The 23,187-nt window shown below is 36.4% G+C and overlaps 1 protein-coding gene across 1 annotated transcript in view; it reads right to left on the bottom strand.

The window, feature by feature from the left end:
* LOC139517908 (RNA binding motif protein, X-linked-like-1) overlaps window positions 1-23,187 on the bottom strand; it is a 57,246-nt gene extending 34,059 nt beyond the window's left edge. Inside the window, exon 1 of the mRNA XM_071309414.1 lies at window positions 23,117-23,187. The gene's annotated coding sequence lies outside the window, so the exon portion shown is untranslated. The remainder of the gene's footprint in view (window positions 1-23,116) is intronic.

Below are 23,187 nucleotides of genomic sequence, written 5' to 3'. Positions count from 1 at the left end.
TGGCCAATTTAACCATTTGATATAATATTGTTTATAGGGTCCTCTTCCTTTTGTTTTTAACACTTTCTCAATTTTCCACAAGGAATTGTTTTTGACGTTTATTTGTTGGAGTTCAGATTGGTAGTAGGATCCAGAAATTTCATCTCCATGGTAATCTTTGATGCGATATAACGGTGTCATGCTTCTCCAGAATCGTCCGGATATCGTGAATACCTCACCCGTCCATTTTTCGTCATATTCCCGAGAAAAAATATTTCTCAAATATGTAAGTCTAACCCGATCGCCAAGTTTAAACCTGAAGTGGTAAATTTTCTTTAACTTTCCAGAATGTGGTCTTGAAAAATATTTCGATAAGCGGACCGTTTCAGCATTTTCTTTTTTTACTTCTATGGGTGCCATGTCGATAGTGCTATGAATAGTGTGGTTGTATCCATCTGCAAAGCTTTGAAGCTTATCTATGTAGCTGTAAGACTGATTGTACGAAAAGTAGCGATATATTTTCGCTTTTATTGTTTTTATAACACGCTCGGACACTGATGCTTTGACCTCATTCAACGCATAAAAATGATTAATCTCTTCCTTTTTAAAAACTGTCTGAACTCTCTTTGCCTTGAACTCCTGTCCCATATCCGTTCTTATTCTATTTGGAACTCTTCCTGTTTTAAATATGTCTTGAAATGCAGTTGCCACGGACTCGCCTTTTTTATCTTTAAGTTTTCGTAACCATAAATACTTTGAAAACACATCGATGACTACCAATACGTATTTATATTCTTTGTTGTATTTTGAAAACTTCACCATATCCATAAGGTCAGCAGACCATTGGTCATCTATGCCAGCAACAACAATTTCCGTTCTATTCTGTGGTCTCCTTAATGGTCGTTGTAAACTGTATGGTTCTTGGCTTTGTAACCATTTTCGTATCTTATATTTACTAATTTTGTACTTCCCTTCTTTTTGTACATAATTATAAAGTTTGTCTGGTCCAGAAAAACTGGCAGGATTTGACGGAATGAAGTAAATTTCCTTTAGATATTTCTCCCATGCAGACATGTTGTCAACACAAATATCAAAATGGATATAATGAAACGCGTGTTATACAGTACGTTATAAAGGACTAGTCTTCCTCTTGTATATCTTCGTCAGTGTCCTCTTCATCATCCTCATCGTCATTATCCTCAGTGTCAGTATTTATTTCAATGTAATCATCATCAAATAATTCATCAAATTGATGTCGCTTTTTCATGAGAATACGCCGAATTTGAGTTTCGTAATCTGTATCGTTTTCAGCAATATCCTGAATTTGTTGTACAATGTCAGAGTGCACTTTGCTTTCATCTAGGGGAACTATCAGTTTCAACAATTCAGTATAGCGTTTAAAAAATTGACGTTGAACAATATGGCTTATTTTTTCATTGCTTCGTTGAATTGCATCTTCCTCATTCATACCTTCTTTCACGTACTTGTCATATTTTGTATCCCAAGTATCTTTCGCTGTATCAATGGCTTCATGTAATAGGCTTTTATATCCTTCATTATCGTCCATATTAACATCTTCACTACCATCGTCTGAAACACTATCATATTTAATCCATTCTGAGGTTGATTTTTTTGAAGGACTTTCATTTCCTAGGTCTTCGTTGTCTCTTTTCCTTTTCAAATATTCGTTTTCTGGACACCAATGTTTGATATGTCTTTGTAAATCGTGCATGCTGTCAAGCACTACTCCACAATCGTCACAGGAGGGCATTTTTTCATACGTCTGTTCACCAGGACCGTCTTCGTAAGAATAAGGAACGGGTGAATGTTGGACTGTTCTTATATCATTTGAAGTAGGAATGACTTTTTTGGTCTTTGCTGATTGTTGCTGTAAAACGTTTCCAAGCAGTCGGTTCGTTTCGGGTGTCGTTGGTTTTAAATCCAGAAGAAGATAGCCAAATGGTTGACTAGTTGATTCTTCAAATTTTTCTAAAAAGTATGGTCCTTTTCCAGGATACATTTGTCTGCCTAAAGTCATTATCTGTTGTTTATCGACAGGGTTGTTAAATAATACCAAGTAGTGACAATTTCTTCTCTGTGTAGGATCTTTACTGAAGTAAAGATTTTGATTTAATACTACAACTGATAGATTTCTATGATGGCTACCTTCCGTAAACAAGTCTGTGATTCTAGGATCTTTTGCTGATGTTGACATTAAATCGTCCAAAATTATCATATTTCTTACACTTGGGTCTATATAACTATCCTTCTCTAAATCAACTGGTATTCCTTGTATAAATTCAACATATGGTCTAACCGTCTTTTGTATTTCGTCGTAGAGTGGTTGCCAACGTCTGTATAGCCATAGTATTCTGTGAATAGTGGGCTGAATCAATCTTAAATTTTGAAGAAGTTGTTTCACAAAAAATGTTTTGCCACATGATGTTGGTCCGCTCACCGTCATCGTGAATGGATGTTTAAAAACAAAGTGTTCTGTTTCCTCCTTCCGAGGCGGCGGAGGCATATCCTCATTACGCGGTAGCTGCTGATCCCCCCTTTGCGGCGGCGGCGGCGGCGGCGGCGGAAGTGATGTTCCTTCCCTCTGCGGCGGCGGCGGCGGCGGTGATGTTCCTTCCCTCTGCGGCGGCGGCGGCGGCGGTGATGTTCCTTCCCTCTGCGGCGGCGGCGGGTCTTCATGACTGCTCTGCGGATATGGTTCAGTGATTCCATGTTTGTTTCTATGATGTCGAATCATAACGTCTTTTCTAGAAAATTGAAGTTTACATACGGGACACGTTTTATCGTCCATCTGTTCTCACACGAAGGCAGCTGTATACTGATATATCTATCCAGTGTTTCAATTTATTTATTTATATTTGATAATACGGCATTATGGGTAAATATACTACTATTTAAGATAATTTGTTTTTTCAGAATCCATTCATTTACATTTAAACAACAAGGAAAGAATGATGCCTAATAGATTTGAATGTCAACAATGTGGTGCATCATTTTCCAAAGTTGGGATGTTAATCAATCATCGTCGACAATTTTTAAATTATTTTGTTTCATTGTAATGACAATGTCATATATTTGTATGTTTGGTCGATTAAACCATCACTTAAAATTCTGATACGCCATTTAACTGACCAAACAACCATGGTCTAAAACTATAATCAATCAATATGACCATTTGACCAATGTCGACGCTACATAGTAATTAGCAATTTAATTAATAGACTTAGTAATATTATTACTTGTCATAACTAATTATTAATTAAGGAAACACAACATTTCCTTAATTATATTACTAATAAAAAAAAATGACCACTTGACCCTTGTCGAAAATTCCCTCCTCCAAACAAAATGGCGGCTTTAACATTGGGTCTATGGGGGAAAAGTGGTCTAGTCTCATAGGGATGACTACTTCAACCAAAGGCTACGAAAGAGTCTGAAATGACAACGAATTTATGAATGACGGTCGACATATGGTGACATTAAGGCCACACCAGCAGGCATGTTCTAGTCTGGTCTTGAAAAAAGTATTCAATATATAAGTTCGGCGAAACAGACATTCCGGTCAGACATGCAAACCCCGGCCAAAAAAAAAATACGTCCGTTTTTATTCATCGTGTTCGTTTAATGCTAAATAATTTTGTTGGGCATTTTCGTTTCTAATAGCAAAAAAGTGGACAAGACTACTAGTATTTTTTCAATCCAGATACGGCCAGAAGTTTTGTTTAAGGCAAGAATCAAAGTGTATTTTTTTATTCTCTCAAAGATCTCAGACTGCCTCCTCAAATCAAATGGTTCGTACCTGAGACTTGCAATCTTTATAGAGCTTATACTGACTGGGGGTTATTATTCAACTTTGTTATTTATAAAATAGGCTGGGGCATTTTGGTTTAAACATGTTGTCGTAGGTAAATAATATTGCTGTGGAACTTTTTTATGAGAATGTTGTAGTCTATAGAGAATTGCTTTCTGTTTGGTGAAATAGTAAAATAGAAGTCAAAACGTTCTTGCTTAATCCTGTGTCGCAAAGTCGCTTTGAAGGTTTCATGATTGTCATGACATCCTCAGCCTAAGCAATGTGTTACTGTAATTTGAAATTCAAAATGACCGAGTGACGTTTTTTCAACGCACTGGTCAACTCCACCATAGCAAATTACATGACTTTGAAAATCAGTAAATACAAGCGAAAAATATCTGTACTATAAGTAAAGAATTGTCATGTATAAAAACTAAATACACGGGAAATGGCAAAGTTCACGAAGTCTAGTTTGATAAATCATTTTACAAAAAAAAAAGTCCGAGCAAAAAGGGGGGGCGTACGCCCTCTACGCCCCCTCTGAATTCGCCACTGCTGTACATATAGTGAAAAGGTTAAGAAATAAAAATAACAAACAATTGGGGATGGCAATATATTCAGAGAGCCCATGATTAGAAAATGTACATGTTTGGAGACTTAAAATCTAAAACCATCTTATCAAACATATGTGATGTAGATACTTAGGGTCAATTAAGTACATAAACACTAAAAGTTCCATACAAGGCACAAAGTATGCAACATAATTCAGTAACCTTGTTTTGTAACCCCCATTGAAATAGTGGTTACAATGGTTACACTCATATATATATATATATACAAACTATCATAAATCATCATATTCAGAAATTCTCAAATCCTGGTACATTTGTAACCTCCATTGACATAATGGTTACATTGGTTACACTGGTTACACGCATTCAAGAATCCCTTTTAGCCATCATGTTACCGTCATGGCATTTGTGCCATATCTAAAAAGTTCATTGTCTATAACATCCATTTCTAGAATTCGCATAATTCCATTTGATTTTCACTTGATTTCTAAATTCTTTATAAGCTGTATACGGCAGATATGTATTTCATAACAGAAGTCTCTTGTCAGTGACTCAATATTCATCTTCTGAGTTTTACTGAGGTTTTGCAGATTGCAGAAACTGAAAAATCAAGCATTTCAGTGCTACAATGTTTTGATTGATGTTGAAGAGTTGTTCCCATCTTTTGCAGCCTATGATACTTGTGACCACTGAGGACTTTGAGAGGAAGGAAATGCTTCATACGAGTTTCCCTTAAAGCTGGACAAAAGGTTGAGATGTGCTATAATCTTCGCCCTCCCTATGACACAGCAGCCATGTTGCATTTATCTTGTATTGGCTAAATTTGTATTTGTTGGCCTGTACCGAGTTTGTACCAGTGAGCATACGAGCTTTGATCATGCTTTTCCGTACGACTAATAAGTTTTGTGATGCGTATTCCCAGACTGGATGAACAATTTCTATCTCTAAAATGTTTGTGTTTAGGAATCTTAATGAGGATTTTGTATCTGCCGCTTCTTGTAGTTTAGAGGTTCAGTATTCGTAAGGGGAGACATTTAGTATAGTGCCACTTCGTATATTCATTAATGGGAACGAATTGGTCTACAACCATTGTCTTAACAAACTGAACTCCTCCTGTACTACATGGAAACTACAAAATTAAAATCAACTTTCAAATAAAACCAAAATTATAATGATTTTTAGCAAAGGCAAAAACAGATTATAATTTTTATTAAAATGATTCACAAATTGAAAATGTGGAAAGATACAAATATTTAGGCATTGCATTTATTTTAATTGTAATCTAAAACATGCGTCAGTTGATCTCTATACTAAAGTTCTAAAAGCCCTTTTTTCTGTTAAAAGTAAATTAATAACTTCCAGGAGGTACCATTGAAAACTGGCCTTAAACTTTTTGACAGTCTAGACCTATTTTCACATATTGATATGGTAGTGAAATATGGTTATCCGATTATAACATACATTTAAATAATTTTGACAATCTAACAATTGATAAATTGCAACACACGATGTTGAAATCTATCCTGGGGATCAGGAAAACAGTCATCAAATATGGCAATATATGTCAAAGTCAATAATGATAAAATTCTTCAGAATAACTGTATTAAAGTGTTCGTCCGTATTTTTATCGTTCAACAAAAAGAATCGAATCTCAGTCTTGTAAATATGTGCAACAGTAGTAAACTGATGTACGAATCTCATACACAAACAAACTCAAAGAATCGTCGGAATGAACTTTGAATAGAACGAGTCCACTATATGCGAATCCACGCTCTGTCAAAAGTTTACAATTTGGGGACAGTCCACATTCGTCTAAACTATAGATTAGACGACTATCCTAGTATATACATTTCTAAGATAGTCCAGCAGCTATAAGTCCAATATTTTGGGACAATTGATCACTTAATGGTAAAAGCATGAAATTTTGCACAGTGTTAGACTAGTTATTGAAAAAATAGACACGTTAAAACAAAATTTGAGGTTTGTTATGGGGGTGGTCCGGTGCGCCGTGGGACCACCCCCTGGATCCGCCACTGTAATAGTTATGATGCTTATAAACATTTTGGGATATGGAGCCATACAAAAAAAAATCCACAATGGCCGCCAATTTCAAAATGGCTGCCAACAGTGATGAAGCTGAGTCCAAAAATATAGTATTATTTATCATTAGAAAATAAAAGCACAAAACTTCGCATATTGCTGGTTATGATGGTAATTAATATTTTCTGAATATGGAAAAATAAAAAAATAATTCTATAATGGCCGCCAATTCAAAATGGCCGCCCACAGTCATGAGACAGAGTCCAAAAATAAAGTATAATTTATCAATTGAAAATAAAAGCACACCACTTTGCATATTGCTAGTAATGATGCTTATTAATCTTAACGAATATTGAACAATCAAAAATAATCTCAAAATGGCCGACAAATTCAAAATGGCGGCCAACAGTCATTAGGCAGAATAAAAAAAAAAGGTTTAATTGAACATTTGAAAATAAAAGCACAAAACTTTGTATATTGCATTTGATGCTAATTTATCTTTTCTGAATATGAAAAACAATTCGATAATGGCCGACAAATTCAAAATGGCCGCCAAAAGTCTTATTTTCAAACATTATATCGTGTATATCTAGGAAGCCATTAACAATCAACAAATAGTTGTGTTTTGCGAAAATTTCAAGATTTCAGGTTATCATCTTGAATTACATACATTTTGTTTGTCTTTTTGACTTTTGTGATTCAAGCGTCACTGATACGTCATTTGTAGACGAAACACGCGTCTGGCATACAGAAGTTATCCACAAGGAATATATAAACAAATTTACGATCATAGTTCTTACAACGTGGCTACTGAAAAGACATTCAGGGTATCAAGTGTAGAATATGACAAACCAACTAAATCAAATAATATTGATTGGGCAAATTGCATCCTATGCCAAGAAATTATAGATGAAAAACTGATATGCCCATTTGGTTCTAAACGTCTCAATGTTGGGGCTGGTTATCAATCTTTAGCTGACAATATTAAGAAGTTTCATGCATTGCGATTAATGCCTGAAGGCATTAATGTGTGCATTGAAAACTTAGATGAGGGATCTGGAATAGCACAGTCTTTCATTGACCACAAGGCATGTTGGCATAAATCTTGCAACTTAAAACTGAACAGGACAAAGTTAAATAGAGCAGACAAACGAACATCACGTGAGAGTATAGATGAAGCCACCACATCTCAAAAAAAACCTAGACATAGCTTTTCCGTTCAGTCCACCAGTAACCCGTCTGTGTGCTTTTTCTGTAATGAAAATGGCCAAGAAGCCCTTCACGAGTCCTCAACATTTGGACAAGATACACGTGTGAGAGAATGTGCAGTAAAATTAAATGACACATTGTTGCTTGCAAAGTTAAGTGCTGGTGATCTAATTGCACAGGAGGCAAAGTACCACTCTAAATGTTTAGTTTCCCTATATAATCGTGCATCTCGAATTGAAATGAAAAATGATAATGTCGAATCTAAGAAAGAAAGGCAAATCCATGGCATTGCATTTTCAGAACTAGTCTCTTATATAAATGAAACAAGGTCATGCGATGAGACCATAAGTGTTTACAAATTGTCAGATCTATGTAAACTGTATACGGAAAAAATAACATGTCTAGGTGCAGATGTTTCATCTAGAGTTAATAGTTCACGACTAAAAGACAGAATTGTATCTAATTTCCCAGACTTAGATGCTTACAAACAAGGCCGTGAAAACATTCTTGCTTTCAAAGATGACATTGGTCCTGCATTGAAGAGAGTCTGCTTAGAAGACTTTGATAATGAGTTTGTCAACATATCAAAAGCAGCTACGTTTGTTCGTAAAGATATTTTCGCATCAAATTCAGAATTCAAAGGAACCTTCCCAAAGGGATGTCAGGAAGCTTCTGTACCCCAGTCATTGCTTTCTTTAATCAGTATGATTCAGTTTGGACCCAACATTCAGGACCGTTCCTATTCTCAGTCAACAATAGCACAGCTTCTGATGTATAGTTGTACAAAGATACAATGCAACCGTCACATGAAAGATCATGAACCTCCAGTTTGTGCTTATTTGGGAGTCATGATCCACTGTAAGACTAGAAAACGTGATCTAGTAGATACTTTCTTCAAACTTGGACTGTCTGTCTCCTACGATCGAGTGTTAGAAATTTCTATTTCAATGGCCAATGATGCTTGTCGTCGTTATGTTCAAGAAGGTATTGTTTGCCCTACCAATCTATTGCAAAATGTATTCACTTCATCTGCTGTAGACAACATTGATCACAATCCAAGCAGTATATCGTCAAAAGATTCATTCCATGGTACAGGTATATCTTTATTCCAACATATTTCAGAGGATGCTCAAGGCGTTGTTCAAGCATTGGACCAATCTGAAACTATGTTGAAATGTCAGTCAAAGAGAGTTTCTCTTTTACCAGAGAGTTATTCAAATCTTCCACCAGCTGTACTAAGATTCAACGAACCAGATATTCCATTAGTTGAAGGAGAACTTTCAATTGATATGTTCTCATTCCCAGCTGCATTAAAAGGGGAATTCAAATGGCTGAAACATGTTGCAGAAAATTCAAGTGTTAGGGCTACAGTGGGTACAAATATTTCATGGTCCGCCTATCATGCTGCAGTCCTGCCAGATGGGAATAAATTACCAGCAGTGTCTGCCCTTTTACCTCTGTTTCATGAGCAAGCAAAATCTGTTGCAATGATACGACACTCATTGAACATTATTCGTAGCGCTGTTAGAAAGCTAAATCCAGGCCAAACTCCAGTTGTTGCTTTTGACCAACCCCTTTTCACTGTAGCAAAACTAATACAGTGGAACTGGCCTCAGATATATGGTGAGGATCACTTTGTTATGATGTTCGGTGGCCTACACATAGAAATGGCTGCGTTCAAAGCACTTGGAAGTTGGCTTGAAGATAGTGGATGGACTAGTGTGTTAGTAAATGCACAGGTTACATCACCAGGTACAGCTGATTTATTCCTAAAGTCATCTCATGTTACAAAAACACGTAGAGCACACCAAGTTACAGCATGCACACTTTACCGTCTATTGTCAAATGCTTACTGTCAATACAAAGATGTTTTGAGGGATGATGAGGTTACCTTAGAATTTGAAGACTGGTGTTTGGAACGATCTAAAGAATCTCCTCATTTTAAATTTTGGTATACAACTCTCCGATTTGAATTGACAGTATTAATATTTATAAGGTCTATACGTGAGGCTAACTTTTCATTATATATTGAAGCTCTCTCAAAGATCATTCCTTGGTTTTTTGCCTTGGATCACACCAACTATTCACGATGGCTACCAATTCATCTGCGTGATATGGTTCAGTTACCAAAAACGAACACAGAAACCCACAGAGCATTCCATGAGGGCAATTTTGTTGTCAACAAGACCGAGAAGAAATTTTCCTGTATGGCTATTGATCAAGCCCACGAACAAAATAATGCTTGTGTTAAAGCAGATGGTGGTGCTGTTGGGTTGACGGAAAATCCAGGGGCGCTTCGTAGATGGATGGTTGCAGGGCCTGAAATGGCTAGGTTGGTAAATGAATTTGAAAATGTCACTGAATGCTTTGTGAACACTAACGCATCTAATAAACTTCATCATGAACAAACATTATCCTTTCAAGAATCTTTCCGAAATGACATTGTGTCTTTGTATGATGTAATTGATGATCTTGGAAATCCGTTTTTAGAGACAAGTAAGGATTTGCTTGTATTAGATTCGAAGAACATTGTTGATATATCAGTTGTTAAAACTGTTAACACAATAGAATCATTGGGACAAGAACAGTTTGAAAAGTATACGAAAGAACGCCTTGTTGATCGAACAACGTCTGTCTTTGATACCATCAAGAGGAATAAGTTACCACTTTTTCAAACACCACCTCCTGCAAAGAAAACGTCTACGACAGATCACAAGCTAATGGCTTTGAAAAGTAATTGTTCTTTATTTTCAAGATTGTATATTGCTTGTCAATCAAGAGATGGAAACCTTGACGATTTCTTCAGACATGAGAATCATGCTTTCCCTCCATCGCTTAGTCAAAATGGTACTATACGTCTAGGAACAAAAGCTGACCTTCTTTCAAAATGTCTGGAGAGGTTAACCCCTCCAACAGATGTTAAACCTGTAGTGTCGTCTGTTATTCTTGATGGATCTGCAGTTGTTAATATGCTTAAGCCTGTCAATATCAAATCATTTAATGAATACGCTTTAAAAGTGTTTATACCGTATATTCAGAATATTGGAAAAGATGTACAAAGAATTGACATTGTATAAAGTAAAGTAAAGTAAAGTAAAGTAATCTTTATTTAAAGTCGGGTTGCATATATATACATAATAACAATGAACATGAGCTCTTAAGAGCTCTTTAACCGACTGATATTAATAAACAAAACATACATGTAATAACATCAGATACACATACAACACAAACATACAGACATCACATATATATATTAATACATAGATAGCACATGCAGAATAAAAGCTAAGCAAGATAGATTAAAACAAATGTCTAATATCAGCACATATACAGTAGCACATAGTATTTATATAACAGTAGCACATGCAAACTTAAACACTTTAAGCACAAACAAAAGACTGCATGCAGCTATAGCAAAGGTAATGCATAAGCAAAAGAAATAAATGGCTAAATAAAAAATAAAAATAACTGCAAAAAAAAAACATAAAAAAAACCCAAACAAACAGCAGGCTTCGAGATCAAGTTATGGGGCAGCAAGTAAGAACATTATTTACAAGAACTGCATGTACATTTTTCTGAAAAACACCAGGTGGAGATAAAATTTTTGAACTGGCCAAAAGTTGATAAGCTCCTTGCCTCATTTGGCAAGGAGTTCCAGAGTTTTGCTGCCTCATAACTAAAGCTTTTCTTACCATACCTTGTTGTTTTTGGTCGTGGTATATCTGCTATGCCTTTGTACCTGAAGTTATATGAATTTTCTTTAATATTTACTAAATTATGTAGGAATTCTGGACTTGATTTATTTATTATTTTATATGTCTCTAATGCCATGGTTCTCAATCTTCTGATTTTTAGTGCTGGTAGCCTAGATTGTTCAAGAAGTGTATTGTAAGAATTTGTGTAGTCGTCATAAATAAATCTGAGTGCTCTTTCTTGTATTTTTTCTATTTTCTTTGTGTTTTGTTCACTGCAGAAGTGCCATGTAAGAGGACAGTAGCTGAGGTTTGACATGATAAATGAGTGGTATATTGTAAGTTTTGAAAGTCTGGTGAGATGAGTGGCAATTCTTTTTAGAACGTTTAGTTGTCGTGCAGCTTTTTTTGCAAATATTTGAGATGTGAGTGTTAAAATCCAGTTTAAAGTCTATTGTTACACCGAGAAGTTTCACTTCGTCGTCACATTTTATGTTGAATCCATTTAGGTTGAAAGTAATATTTTGAGTGTGTGTTTTTTTACCTATGGAAATTGCCTGGAATTTTTCTCTGGGTTTGCCTGCATTTTGTTGAAAGAGAACCATGAGATAAGGGAATTACTGTCTTCCTCTAAGGGTTTAATAACTGATTCCAAAGTAGTACCTGTTTTTGAGAGGGTGTTATCATCAGCATAGTTGTATAAATCACAGTGTTTGACAAAAAGAAAAATATCATTTATAAAAACATTAAATAATACAGGGCCTAGTATAGATCCCTGAGGAACACCTTTATATATATCTTGCATTTGACTGATACTCTGGCCTATTTTTACACACTGTTTTCTTGCAGTCAGATAGCTTTTGAGTATTTGACACATACATTGACAATAGCTTAAAGGCATCTACTCGAGGAAAACGTGGGAAAGGTATTCGAAGACGAGTTCAAGATGAAACAAATGTACCAGGAAATTGGCAGGAATTCTTGCGCCTAGATGAAAATAAAATTGAGTTGTTTCATTTTCTCGCTGATAAAATAACCAGTGGTGGTATCGACAATGAGATCGTAGTAACTGACAAGATCAACGCCCTTGGAAATACTGCAGAACACAGCTATGAATTGTTAAGCCCATGTTCACACGAGGAAGCTGATACTAGAATGTTGTTGCATGCCTTAGATGCTTCCCTGAAAGGCCACAACAGAATACTGATCAGAACAGTTGACACAGATGTTGTTGTCTTGTCTGTCTCTTGTTTCAACAGACTGCAAATTGAACAGCTGTGGATAGGTTTTGGCACTGGAAAGAACTTCCGATATATTTCAGTTCATGGATTGTGCCTTGCTCTAGGACCATTGAAATCGAAAGTCTTTCCACTGTTCCATGCTTTTACCGGTTGTGACACAGTCTCAGCTTTTTCTGGGAAAGGTAAGAAATCAGCTTGGGACACATGGTCCGTATATGAGGAGTTGTCAGATGCATTTCTGCAGATTATTGAGAATCCAAATGAAGTGGAAATTTTAAAAGTGTTGAAAGTAATAGAACGGTATGTTGTTCTTTTGTATGATCGGTCTAGTACAGCTCAAACGGTGAATGAGTTAAGAAAACAGTTATTCACACAAAAGACAAGAACAATTGACAATATTCCTCCAACAAGAGATGCACTTCTTCAACATACGAAACATGCAGTTTACCAAGGTAGTGTTATTTGGGGAAATTGTTTAGTTGCAAATCCAGGTATGCCATCACCAGATTTATTTGGTTGGCAAAAACTTGATGGTACTTGGGTACCATTCTGGTCTGTGCTTGCTGAAGCTTCAATGTCATGCCAAGAGCTCATCCACTGTGGCTGTAAGAAAGGATGTCGAGGAGCATGTAAATGCTTGAAAGCAGCACTAAAATGCACAGCATTATGCAAATGCTCACCGGACTGTGAAAGAGAAACCGATTGAGACTGAGCTTTATTTTGATTTCCCTGCATTTGGATCCATTATTTTTTAATCATGTTATACCATGTTCAAAAACAAACGTCAAATTTTTACATGTTAAACGGCGCCATTTTGAATATTGCCGCCATTTTGAAAATATTATCTTTGTACCCAGGTAAAAGTGATACATTGTAAGCCTTTGTCGATATCAAATGATCAGTTTCACTGCTTTGGTAACTTTCTGCTATCACACAATGATGGTGTATACATTCGAATACGGTAAAACTTAGACATTTTGACGCGCCATTTTGAATTTGGACGCCATTTTGATGATTTCTGTACCATAAGGTTTAACAACATAATAAATAACATATCTGAATTGTATTTCCTTAAGTTTCTGACATCTTTGGAACTCATTAGAATTGGAAGACTTCATCAAGTGAATGATGTTATACTTATGTCGGCCATCTTGAATTTGGCGGCCATATTGGATTTTTTTTTCGTGGCTCCATATCTGAATTTTGTCTATACCCTTTAATCTTTCATTTTGCCAAGTTTCATGCTTTTACCATAAAGTGATCAATTATTCTGATATCCGCTGGACTAAGACGATGGTCAGTTGAGACACAGACATGTCTTAATTTGAGTAGGTTTTGTACTAACTCTACTTCAAATGAGTCGTTCGGTTCGGGTATTAGTACATATTGGCATACTGTCTCTTGAAATAGCAATTAACCAAACTAAACAAGAAAAGCATTTCTATTTGTAGAAAATGGTCTATTTAATGAAATGATGAAATCGATCCTCTCATTGCCGGGTCATATATGTAATAGAAGTGTAGGAAAATCAAATCGGTTTTGAATTTACTACAATTTAAGTGATTGAAAATTTTCCAATACATTTATAAAAGATTTATTTGACACCGCTGATCGAATAAATAGAAAATGGTGGATTAAACCTAATTTTATAGCTAGCTGACATAAACCTCTCACTTTTATGACATTCACATAACATTCCATTATATTGGCAACAATGTGAGAACAAAGCAAACAGACATAATAGGTACTTACTTATATTAAGGAGGGTGGTAATGTCTTTTACCGTCAGGCGTCAAACGGTCATTTTCGGCTACTGTTAGCGTCAAATTGGTCAAAATTTTACCGTTATTCGTCAAAATATCCTTATCGTGATTCGTCAGATGTCTCAAATAATAAACGTTACCGTCATATTTGGATAAAATAGCGTGATTCATCAAATTCATCTGATTTTTTTATAGTCTCAATGAAAGAGTACATTTTATCGTCATGCACTAAAAAATTACCGTTAACGTCATTTGGCAGGATTTTTTACCGTTATACGTCATGAAGGTACCCCGATTACTGCCCTCACTAAGGCCCGGCCTTGGCTCCTTCGGGGACCATAGGCCATTTACGAACTCCCTCCATCTAACTAGATTTATCACAAGCTTTTCTTAAGTATTCCAGTTGTATCATTTTTTTTCTTCAAATTATGTGTCTCTCTTCGCCATGTGTTTCGTGGTCGTCCTCTGTTTCTTTTTCCCCGAGGGTTCCGCTTAAGTGCCTGCCTTGTAATGCTGCATGTTGTGAATACTCTTTAACTTTTGCTTTCTTTAAGGCTGCCTTTCTCTGGTAGTTTGATTAGATGGCCCTCGTTTCATTCTTGACGTATATTTTCTTGCTGCTATACTAGTACATCACAGAATAATTCAAGGTAAAAGGTTAGCTGTTAGGTCTGGGCTAGCATTAAGGGCTTCTGGTGGAAAGTTGTCTGTGCCTACTGCATTGCCTGATTTCAACCCAGATTTACTGCTTGTTTTGTTTCTATTTTCGTTGGTGGGTTAATGTTTATTTGGAGCTCTTCATCTGTTCTTTTAATAGTTGGTGTATCAGCCAGATGTGGTCTAATTAGAAGTTCTTTAAAATATTAGGCCTATCTAGCTATCTGCTCTTATATAGTGGTAAGGACCTTCCAATTTCTGTTTTTAACTTCTTGATCTGTTCGTCTAAATTTGTCAACAAGTTGTTTGGTGGTATCGTACAGATCTTCCATTTTTGAAACTTCTTCCGCCTATGAGGCAATATTTTCAATATATGCTCTTCTGTCTTTTCGTACACATTGTCTAACTTCCTTGTGAGTTTTGTTGTATTGGGGTTGAGCATCAGCTTTTGATTTTCTGTTTTGGGTCCTATTCAATATGTCTTTGATCTGTTTTCACCCCAGCACTTTTATAAGAGTGGCTGGTGAAATCTACTCTGTTTGGGTGTGTGGTTTATTCTACAAATATTTTCTTCACATGTGCTGTTCATTATCTCTTTTATCTTTCGCCACTGGTGTTCAATATCATCAAGTTCCTCTAACAGCTGGAAGTTGTTTGAAAACGTTTCAACATGTTAAAATGATAGTGATCATCGGCTCACATTTTAATTTTAAAGTCACAGAAATGCCTATACCAAGTCATGAATATGACCGTTGTTTTCGTTTGCTTCAGCCTTTAATTTTGTCATTCGTTACGTTCGTGGACGTGTTTTTCAACAGACTGTTGGCATTCCAATGGGAACCAATGGTGCCCCTCTTCTTGCCGACTTGTTTCTTTATTATTATGAGACTTCATACAGGAACTTCTTAGGAAGAAAGCTATCCTTTAACTTTACTTTCCGCCATATAGATGATGTTCTTTCACTAAATAAATAAAATTTTGGTGACATATATGCAACTATTCCAGTCATTACGTTCGATAACTCTGCATATTACTGGTTTAATTAGGATTATTTAAAATTTACTGGTTACCCGATGAATGATTTAAAGAAAATTGACGAATACAGTTATTTCACCTCGGTTAATTATATCCATTCGAGGTCTTCTTTTAAAAATATAAAATTATATCGTAATGAATTTCATTGAGAATCGGACAACATTAATCTACATAGGTATTGTCAAAACTTACATAGGTATTGTCAAAACTTACATAGGTATTGTCAAAACTTACATAGGTATTGTCAAAACTTACATGGTGTTCAGGTGCCATATTTTTTTTCTTTGATCACGTCGATGTTATGACTTAAATATCTCCTTAATCTAACTATGTCCTTATTATCAAAATTTTCTAAAAAAGCAACAACCTGTATCAGCTTTATCATAAGGAACCATGTTTGATTCTATGCTACTTTAAGGTACGACAATGACTAAAAACGCGAGCATCCAAAAGTTATTTTATTTTCATTGTAACAACTTTACAAAATATATGTTTACCAGGTCGGCCCACGCTGTCAATGTGGTTGCCATCTTGAAAAATAATACCAGATTTCCTGAAAAAAGCTAATTTTCAAATCAATTTGGAAGGGACATAATGAAAATTTAAACTATTGCACCTACGATATTTCAAATATTTATGAGTATAGTAATAAGCACATATTTCCACAATTATTCCATCTGTTTTGTTAAAATCGCAATTTTAGGTTAAACACTTAAGACAGAAATACCAATATTAGTAGTGTATGTCAACCAGTCTGACCCCCATAGAGGTGGACGTCGGACGCGAGCGCTATATTTAGATCTGCGCGCATACGCTGACGCTATACTTGGGCATAAACGCGGACGCCATAGTTGGTCTTGACATTGGGGTGCATACCTAAGGATATGACTAACACGAACGCCGTATTTAGGCGCGTACGCTGACGCTGTAGTTGGGCTTAAACCTTGTCCCTCCTAGTCGCAGTTTTCCTCCCTAGGATCGTTATAATCCTTTTATATTTCTTCAATTTCTTTTTATCCCCCGGAGATAAGATAAAAGTTCCTTTGATCACGTTGTGGGCTATTTCACTTAATGCTCTCAACTGTAATTTGTCAATAGTTTTGAATAAAGCTTTCTCTGTAGTTTGGAGCTAGTTTGTATCAATTCCAGAAAGTGGTTTTGATTTATTAAAAGTTGACTCATCTTTCTCTTGCTCATCTCTTATAGTCTCTTATGAATGTTTGGGCACGTAAATGATAGGATCTTCATTTGGAAACACACGAGTCCTCAATCTGTAAGTATCACTCACGTGCGCCGCCAGATCAAGAACTAAATAACCAAATAGCTTCGAGTTTGCATCTCGATAAGCTTCCATCAACAGATGTCTTCTTCCCGAACAAATTTGTCTGCCCAACATAGATATTTGAGATACATCCCTTAGATTTTTCATTAATATCAAGTACGTCGTATTCAATGCAACGGTTCTAGCTTTACTGCCCCCAGGTAGAGATTTTGATTAAGAAAAATGCAGGACAACTTTCTCTGATGGCATCCTTGCGTGAAAGTGAGTTCCAGCTCCTGATTCTTCACAACTTCATGGCCTAAATCGTCAATAATCATGAGACGATGACGCTTTTCCCGCATAAAATCATCAACTGTATCAGGCGTAGGAATCCCCTTTAAAAAGGTTATCCCTGGAATAGTCTTCTCCATGTCATCAAAAACGTCTTGATGTATACCGTAACAGTAAAGTATTTTATCAGGAGGATCTTTTCAATACATCACATTTAAGTGTTGCAGCAATTTAAATACGAAGCGTGTTTTCCTACTTCCGGTCTGTCCACTAATCACCATGCTGGAGCAGAGAAGGAACGCAAACATGATGATTTGTTTTTACTCCTCTCTTATATTTTCGACCCTTTTAAAGTTGGACTGGGTAAGGAATATCCAATCAAACTACTCAGTAACGTGATCCACAGTTCACTCTTATTGTTATGCATCGTAAGGTTAGCGACGAATACGACACACATCTGGCAGAAATATACAATCTCTGATTTCGGACATCGACTTCCAAGAAAATGCCATTTTTCACTTTGTTGGATATCAACACTTTCCATTCTAAATTGTCTGTATTCAAATTAATGTCCCTCTCTTATCAATTTCATCACTTTTCTATCATTTGCCATTAAATTCACGGAACTGATTTTTTTCATAACATCCTCAAAGGACTCATATCTATAACGCGAACGGATAAAATGAATGCAATAGTATCCACAGGCAGTGCTGTCTGATGGCTGTAATTGATCTGGGGTATACAGGTACTGCGGTCCATTAGCAATCAATACGTTTTTAAACTGTCGTTGATACTTCTACGGTTTTTCTCCAAGGGAATCAAAAAATTCACTCGGTCCAATCTCGGGAAAATGAATCACAAGCCAATGAGAACCCACGTCTGAACACGGATCGGAGTTAACCACAAAGGACTGTGGTCTCCTTTCGATACATGCTGGTAATTCACCAGTTCACAATACTTTCACCGGATATTCCCCCAAGATGTCTTCAAATTCTAAGTTATTCATTGTAATAACACACGCCTGGATTCGTCGATCTGTAAAATCCTCGGAAACTTTCCATACATCAGTATAGTTACACTTTTTGATAAGTGTAAAATCTGACCTCGAGCCTACAATCTCTCCTTCGCTTAGTATTAAAATCAACGTTTTCGTCGACGTTTAATACACAAATAGCATATCCACCTGTATAATCACTTAGAGAAATATTTACATCCTTTCGTATCGCCTTCAATGTCCTATATGCTTCCACCACGTTATGTCCGAGGAAATTAGGTTGAAGAGGCTTTGCCGGATACGATTGTCCGTCTACGTACAGAGCTATAAAATTGCAATCAAACGCTGGAAAATGATACGGTGACCTCTTATAATCTCCTTTATAGGCTGTGCTGCTGACGAGGACCACAATTAATTGCGACGGAACTTCTCCCAGAAACAGATTGTTTTGACTATGACTGTATTCTCCCTTGGATACCGATGCGATCTTGAAACTACTGCTTACGTATGGATAAATAGCGGAAGAGTCTTTTAACAGTTTACTATGCGCCATCAACACTCCTGCGTTAGGTTTTTGTACGCACAACTTGAAACTAGCATTCATAATGTGTACTTTCATCACTTTTATCTGACATCAAACGGAATGCGTTCTTGCTTTGATGCAACCTCAAAGACAAGCTTACGCCATTTATAATTAATCGGTTTTGTTGAAAAATGTCTGAATGTATAGGTCCCTCTAGTTCCAAGATTCAACCTTCTTTTGTGTATTGACCTCTGATATAGAGCCCGGTATTCCTACCCCCACGAACGTTAGGATCATCGGGACCAGCGGCATCTTTTATAAACAGTTGTGATTCCAACTCTACTTTATCATTGGCACTGGTAGACAGTAACGTATCTATATACTAAGTACGCCTTATATGGATAGTTGGTTCCCGTCTGACCAACAGCTGTCTGCTGCAGATAGCAATCCACCTGAGAAAATAAAGAGTGTAAGCATAGATTCACCAACCCGACGTTCTCGTCTTTAAGGATTGGGATATCATAGGCATCATGGAGTCGCACTTTAACATTCAGAGTACTTCTTTTTAAATCCAAATATCCGGCAAACTGTGGTGGAATGAAAAATTCCAAATCTGCACAATTTGACAGTTGGCTGATTGCTCTATACTCAAATTCAATAGACTCCCTCCTCTGTATAGCGATGTTTCTGGGTGGTGATGTAAAAATAGAAAGCTCACTCCATGGTTCTCTTCAAGTTGATTCATAATTTTTTCCAGAGAGTTCTATATCGCACTAGGTTTTAAGTTGATTATACCCCGTTCTAGGTTTTTTCACCCTCTCTCTTATAACTTTTTGTCTCTCTCTTTTCAATTCAGATTTTGCCATCTCCAAGGACTGTGCTACATGACTCACCAGATTAACGTCTATATTATCTGATAATGAACGCAACCTAGAGCCTCTACCCACGAATTCGGGTGATCTCTTCCCTCGGTCACATCTGCAAAATGTTGTTCCCATTTTATAATCAGGCACGTATGGGATCCATCGTCGTTTGTTATAGTCATAGACTTCTATCGAACCCATCTCTTTAGGAAATGAAGTGTGTAGCATAAACTTCTCGATTTAAACCGACAGGGATTGAGCTCTCCGTCGCTTATGAAAATCTGAATACGATTCATGTTCTGTTGAAGGATTTTCATATGGAATAAAGGGTAAAAGACTAAATCCGTTTGCTCATCGTCTTGAATAGGTACAGAACGTAAAACACCTAGTGTCGCATTTCGCACGTAGGACTGTTCTATGAGATCGCAGCAAATACAAATACGTCCCGTTGGGCGTTTAAAATCTGACTTGAAGTTGATTTCCGTTATAGCACATTCCCAATGACCATCAAACAAAAAGGTTTTTAGTAAATCAATCACAAACTGTCCTGCATGATTATCCACATGCGTTGTAATTGAATCCCAGCAGTACAGATGAACGTAGAAATTATCCATAGTATTCGTCTTACACACTTTTTTTTGTTTTCAAGGGCTCTTTTAGTTTTTCAGCATAGTTTGATGTATCCCTGAATTAAACTTGCCTGGCCAGCCCATCCATTTCACATACACGTTTCCTCTTCTCTTACGCAATACTTTTTCTATACGATAAATGGTATCATCGGTTATGGGCACTTTACTGAGTTCTCCACTTTGAAATGTCCCCTGAATAACAAAACCCATCGTATCCTTCAGAACGAAATAGGAGAGTCCTTGTCTTTTTCCTCTGTTAGCAACTATAAAATACTCCATCGTCCAACGCTCGTCATACTCACTGTCAAACACGTAACGTAGTTTTGAAATTCTGACTGTTTTAACCAGACGAAAGGCACACCGAGGTGTTATAACATGAGCAACACGACGGGTGGCACATGTGGAGCAGGATCTGCTTACCCCTCTTGGGCACCTGAGATCACCCCAAATTTTTGGTTGGGTTCGTGTTACTTATTCTTTATGTGGCATGTGTACTACTAGTATTGTTTGTCTGGTTTTTTTTTTAATTTTTAGCCATGGCGTTGTCAGTTTATTTTTGATTTATGAGTTTGACTGTCCTCTCAAGGATTTGAAAAATCCTTTGTCTTCTTTCGTCGAGATTCACGTTAATAGTAAACATGCATATTTAGAGTAAAAATATGGTATATTAGTATATATATGGTACAAATAAGTGATATATATTAAAAAATCTGAGATTTATGATAATAAGGGGGAGGGACTATGGGGCTCATAACAGAATCCTGTCCTCAAGCACCTATGCTCTATATTCGAGATTCACGTTGCTAGTAAACATGCATATTCATAGTAAAAATATGGTATATTAGTATATATATGGTACAAATAAGTGATATATAGAGATTAATAGATGGCCTTTTCCATATCAGCCTGGGTATCATCCCGAGACCCCCATATCAGCCCGAGACGGAGTCGAGGTGCTGATATGGGTCGAGGGATGATACATAGGCTGATATGGAAAAGGCCATGTATTAATCGCTTTATCATATACTTCCGACAATAGTTTTATGTAAGGCAAATAAACTAATGCAATAACTAAAACAGTCAAACATTTTATAAAGAAAATTAAAATTATGAATCAAATATACTATAGTTGTCCAACAACAGCATATATACTCTTTATATATTTATGGTAACATTTCCTATAGAGGCATTTTGAAACATTGAAAATTTGGAAGAGTTTTACGATCATTACTACTCCATGTTTGTTGTACTATAAAATGATTCATAATTGTCAATGGCATTTGTTAGTAAGTATTAAACTATCCCCACAAAAGTTCCCGTAAATTTTGACGTCGTCATAAAAAACATCTGACGTCACAATGGAAAAGTAAACAACCGATACCGGAAACACCGGAAGTAACTTGCACGAGAGGCACTGATATGGGTTTTTTGCACGAGAGGCACTTGATATGGGTTATCAGCCCGGGTGGGAAGAAATGGCTTGTGCAATTCCGCCCATTACACATATGCAAAAGCTATCATATTAATGCTAAGTATATGATAAATATTAAATAATATGAGATATATGATAATAAGGGGGAGGGACTATGGGGGCTCATAACAGGATCGCAGGGGCGGATCCAGCCATTTTAATCAAAGAGCAAATTGCTCTGAGGGATACGATTGCCATTCTACTTCTACCGGTTAGTGACCACCGTCATCATTTTGACTATATATATTCTGTCACTTTTGGGTGCGGGCAAAAATAATTTTAATTAAATAGCAAACAAAAACAAATAGGTGTTATACAAATATTTGGGGGATTGAAATATTGGTTTTCATAGGCCAGTTCCGGGATACGGTTTTCAGACGAATTTGTCACGTGACAAAAATGTATGCATAGAAATTTCCAAAACATGTTCAGCAAACAGGGAATTTTTTAAATTTTATACTGCACAAAATATTTGGGAAATTAACATCTAAAAGGATGGTCAACCTCCCTCAGTCATACGGCAATAACGATTATGTACTTACGGAACATTAATTATTTCTCTACATACCTACAGAATGACTTTTATGAAAGTGCTGGAAACTTTTAATAGAGCAGAGATACAGGCGCGCATTCTATCTGGTAAATGACCTCATAAAGGCGTGCGAAATTGACGATCTTTTCCGGTAAAAGACATGATTCCAGAAATGACCTATTGATACATGTATTAGTATTATTTTCAAAAATAATTCAACTGCACGTGTAAAATGCTCGTAAAATGTAATTTACGTAATCTGAATAGTTATTCAACTTTAAAAATAGCCAATCCTCGATACAAGTGTAGGAACAATGTACTTATTGTGTTTTATTTTTGTACTATCAATTCCAAGTTTACTTTCCATAGCAGTCACTGAGAGTGAGAGAAGGTATTTCACTTCGTACCTTATCACCTATTTTCCTACGTAAATTCTAAGTTTCCTACGTAAATTCTAAGTGGAACCCCATTCCTAACTCTTTAAATATTTTATTTCTTTTGGGTCAGTGGGCTCGACTCCTTTCCGTACACATTCCTCTGTTTAAATTGCGATCGGTTTTAATATAATACGACGTCTATCAAAAGAACGAGTCAATTTTTCTCGGCGTATCGTCGTTTGAC

The sequence above is a fragment of the Mytilus edulis genome, chromosome 3 (genome assembly GCF_963676685.1).
Source record: "Mytilus edulis chromosome 3, xbMytEdul2.2, whole genome shotgun sequence".
Taxonomy (NCBI): Eukaryota; Metazoa; Mollusca; class Bivalvia; order Mytilida; family Mytilidae; genus Mytilus; species Mytilus edulis.
This window is presented reverse-complemented; position numbering and strand designations above follow the sequence as displayed.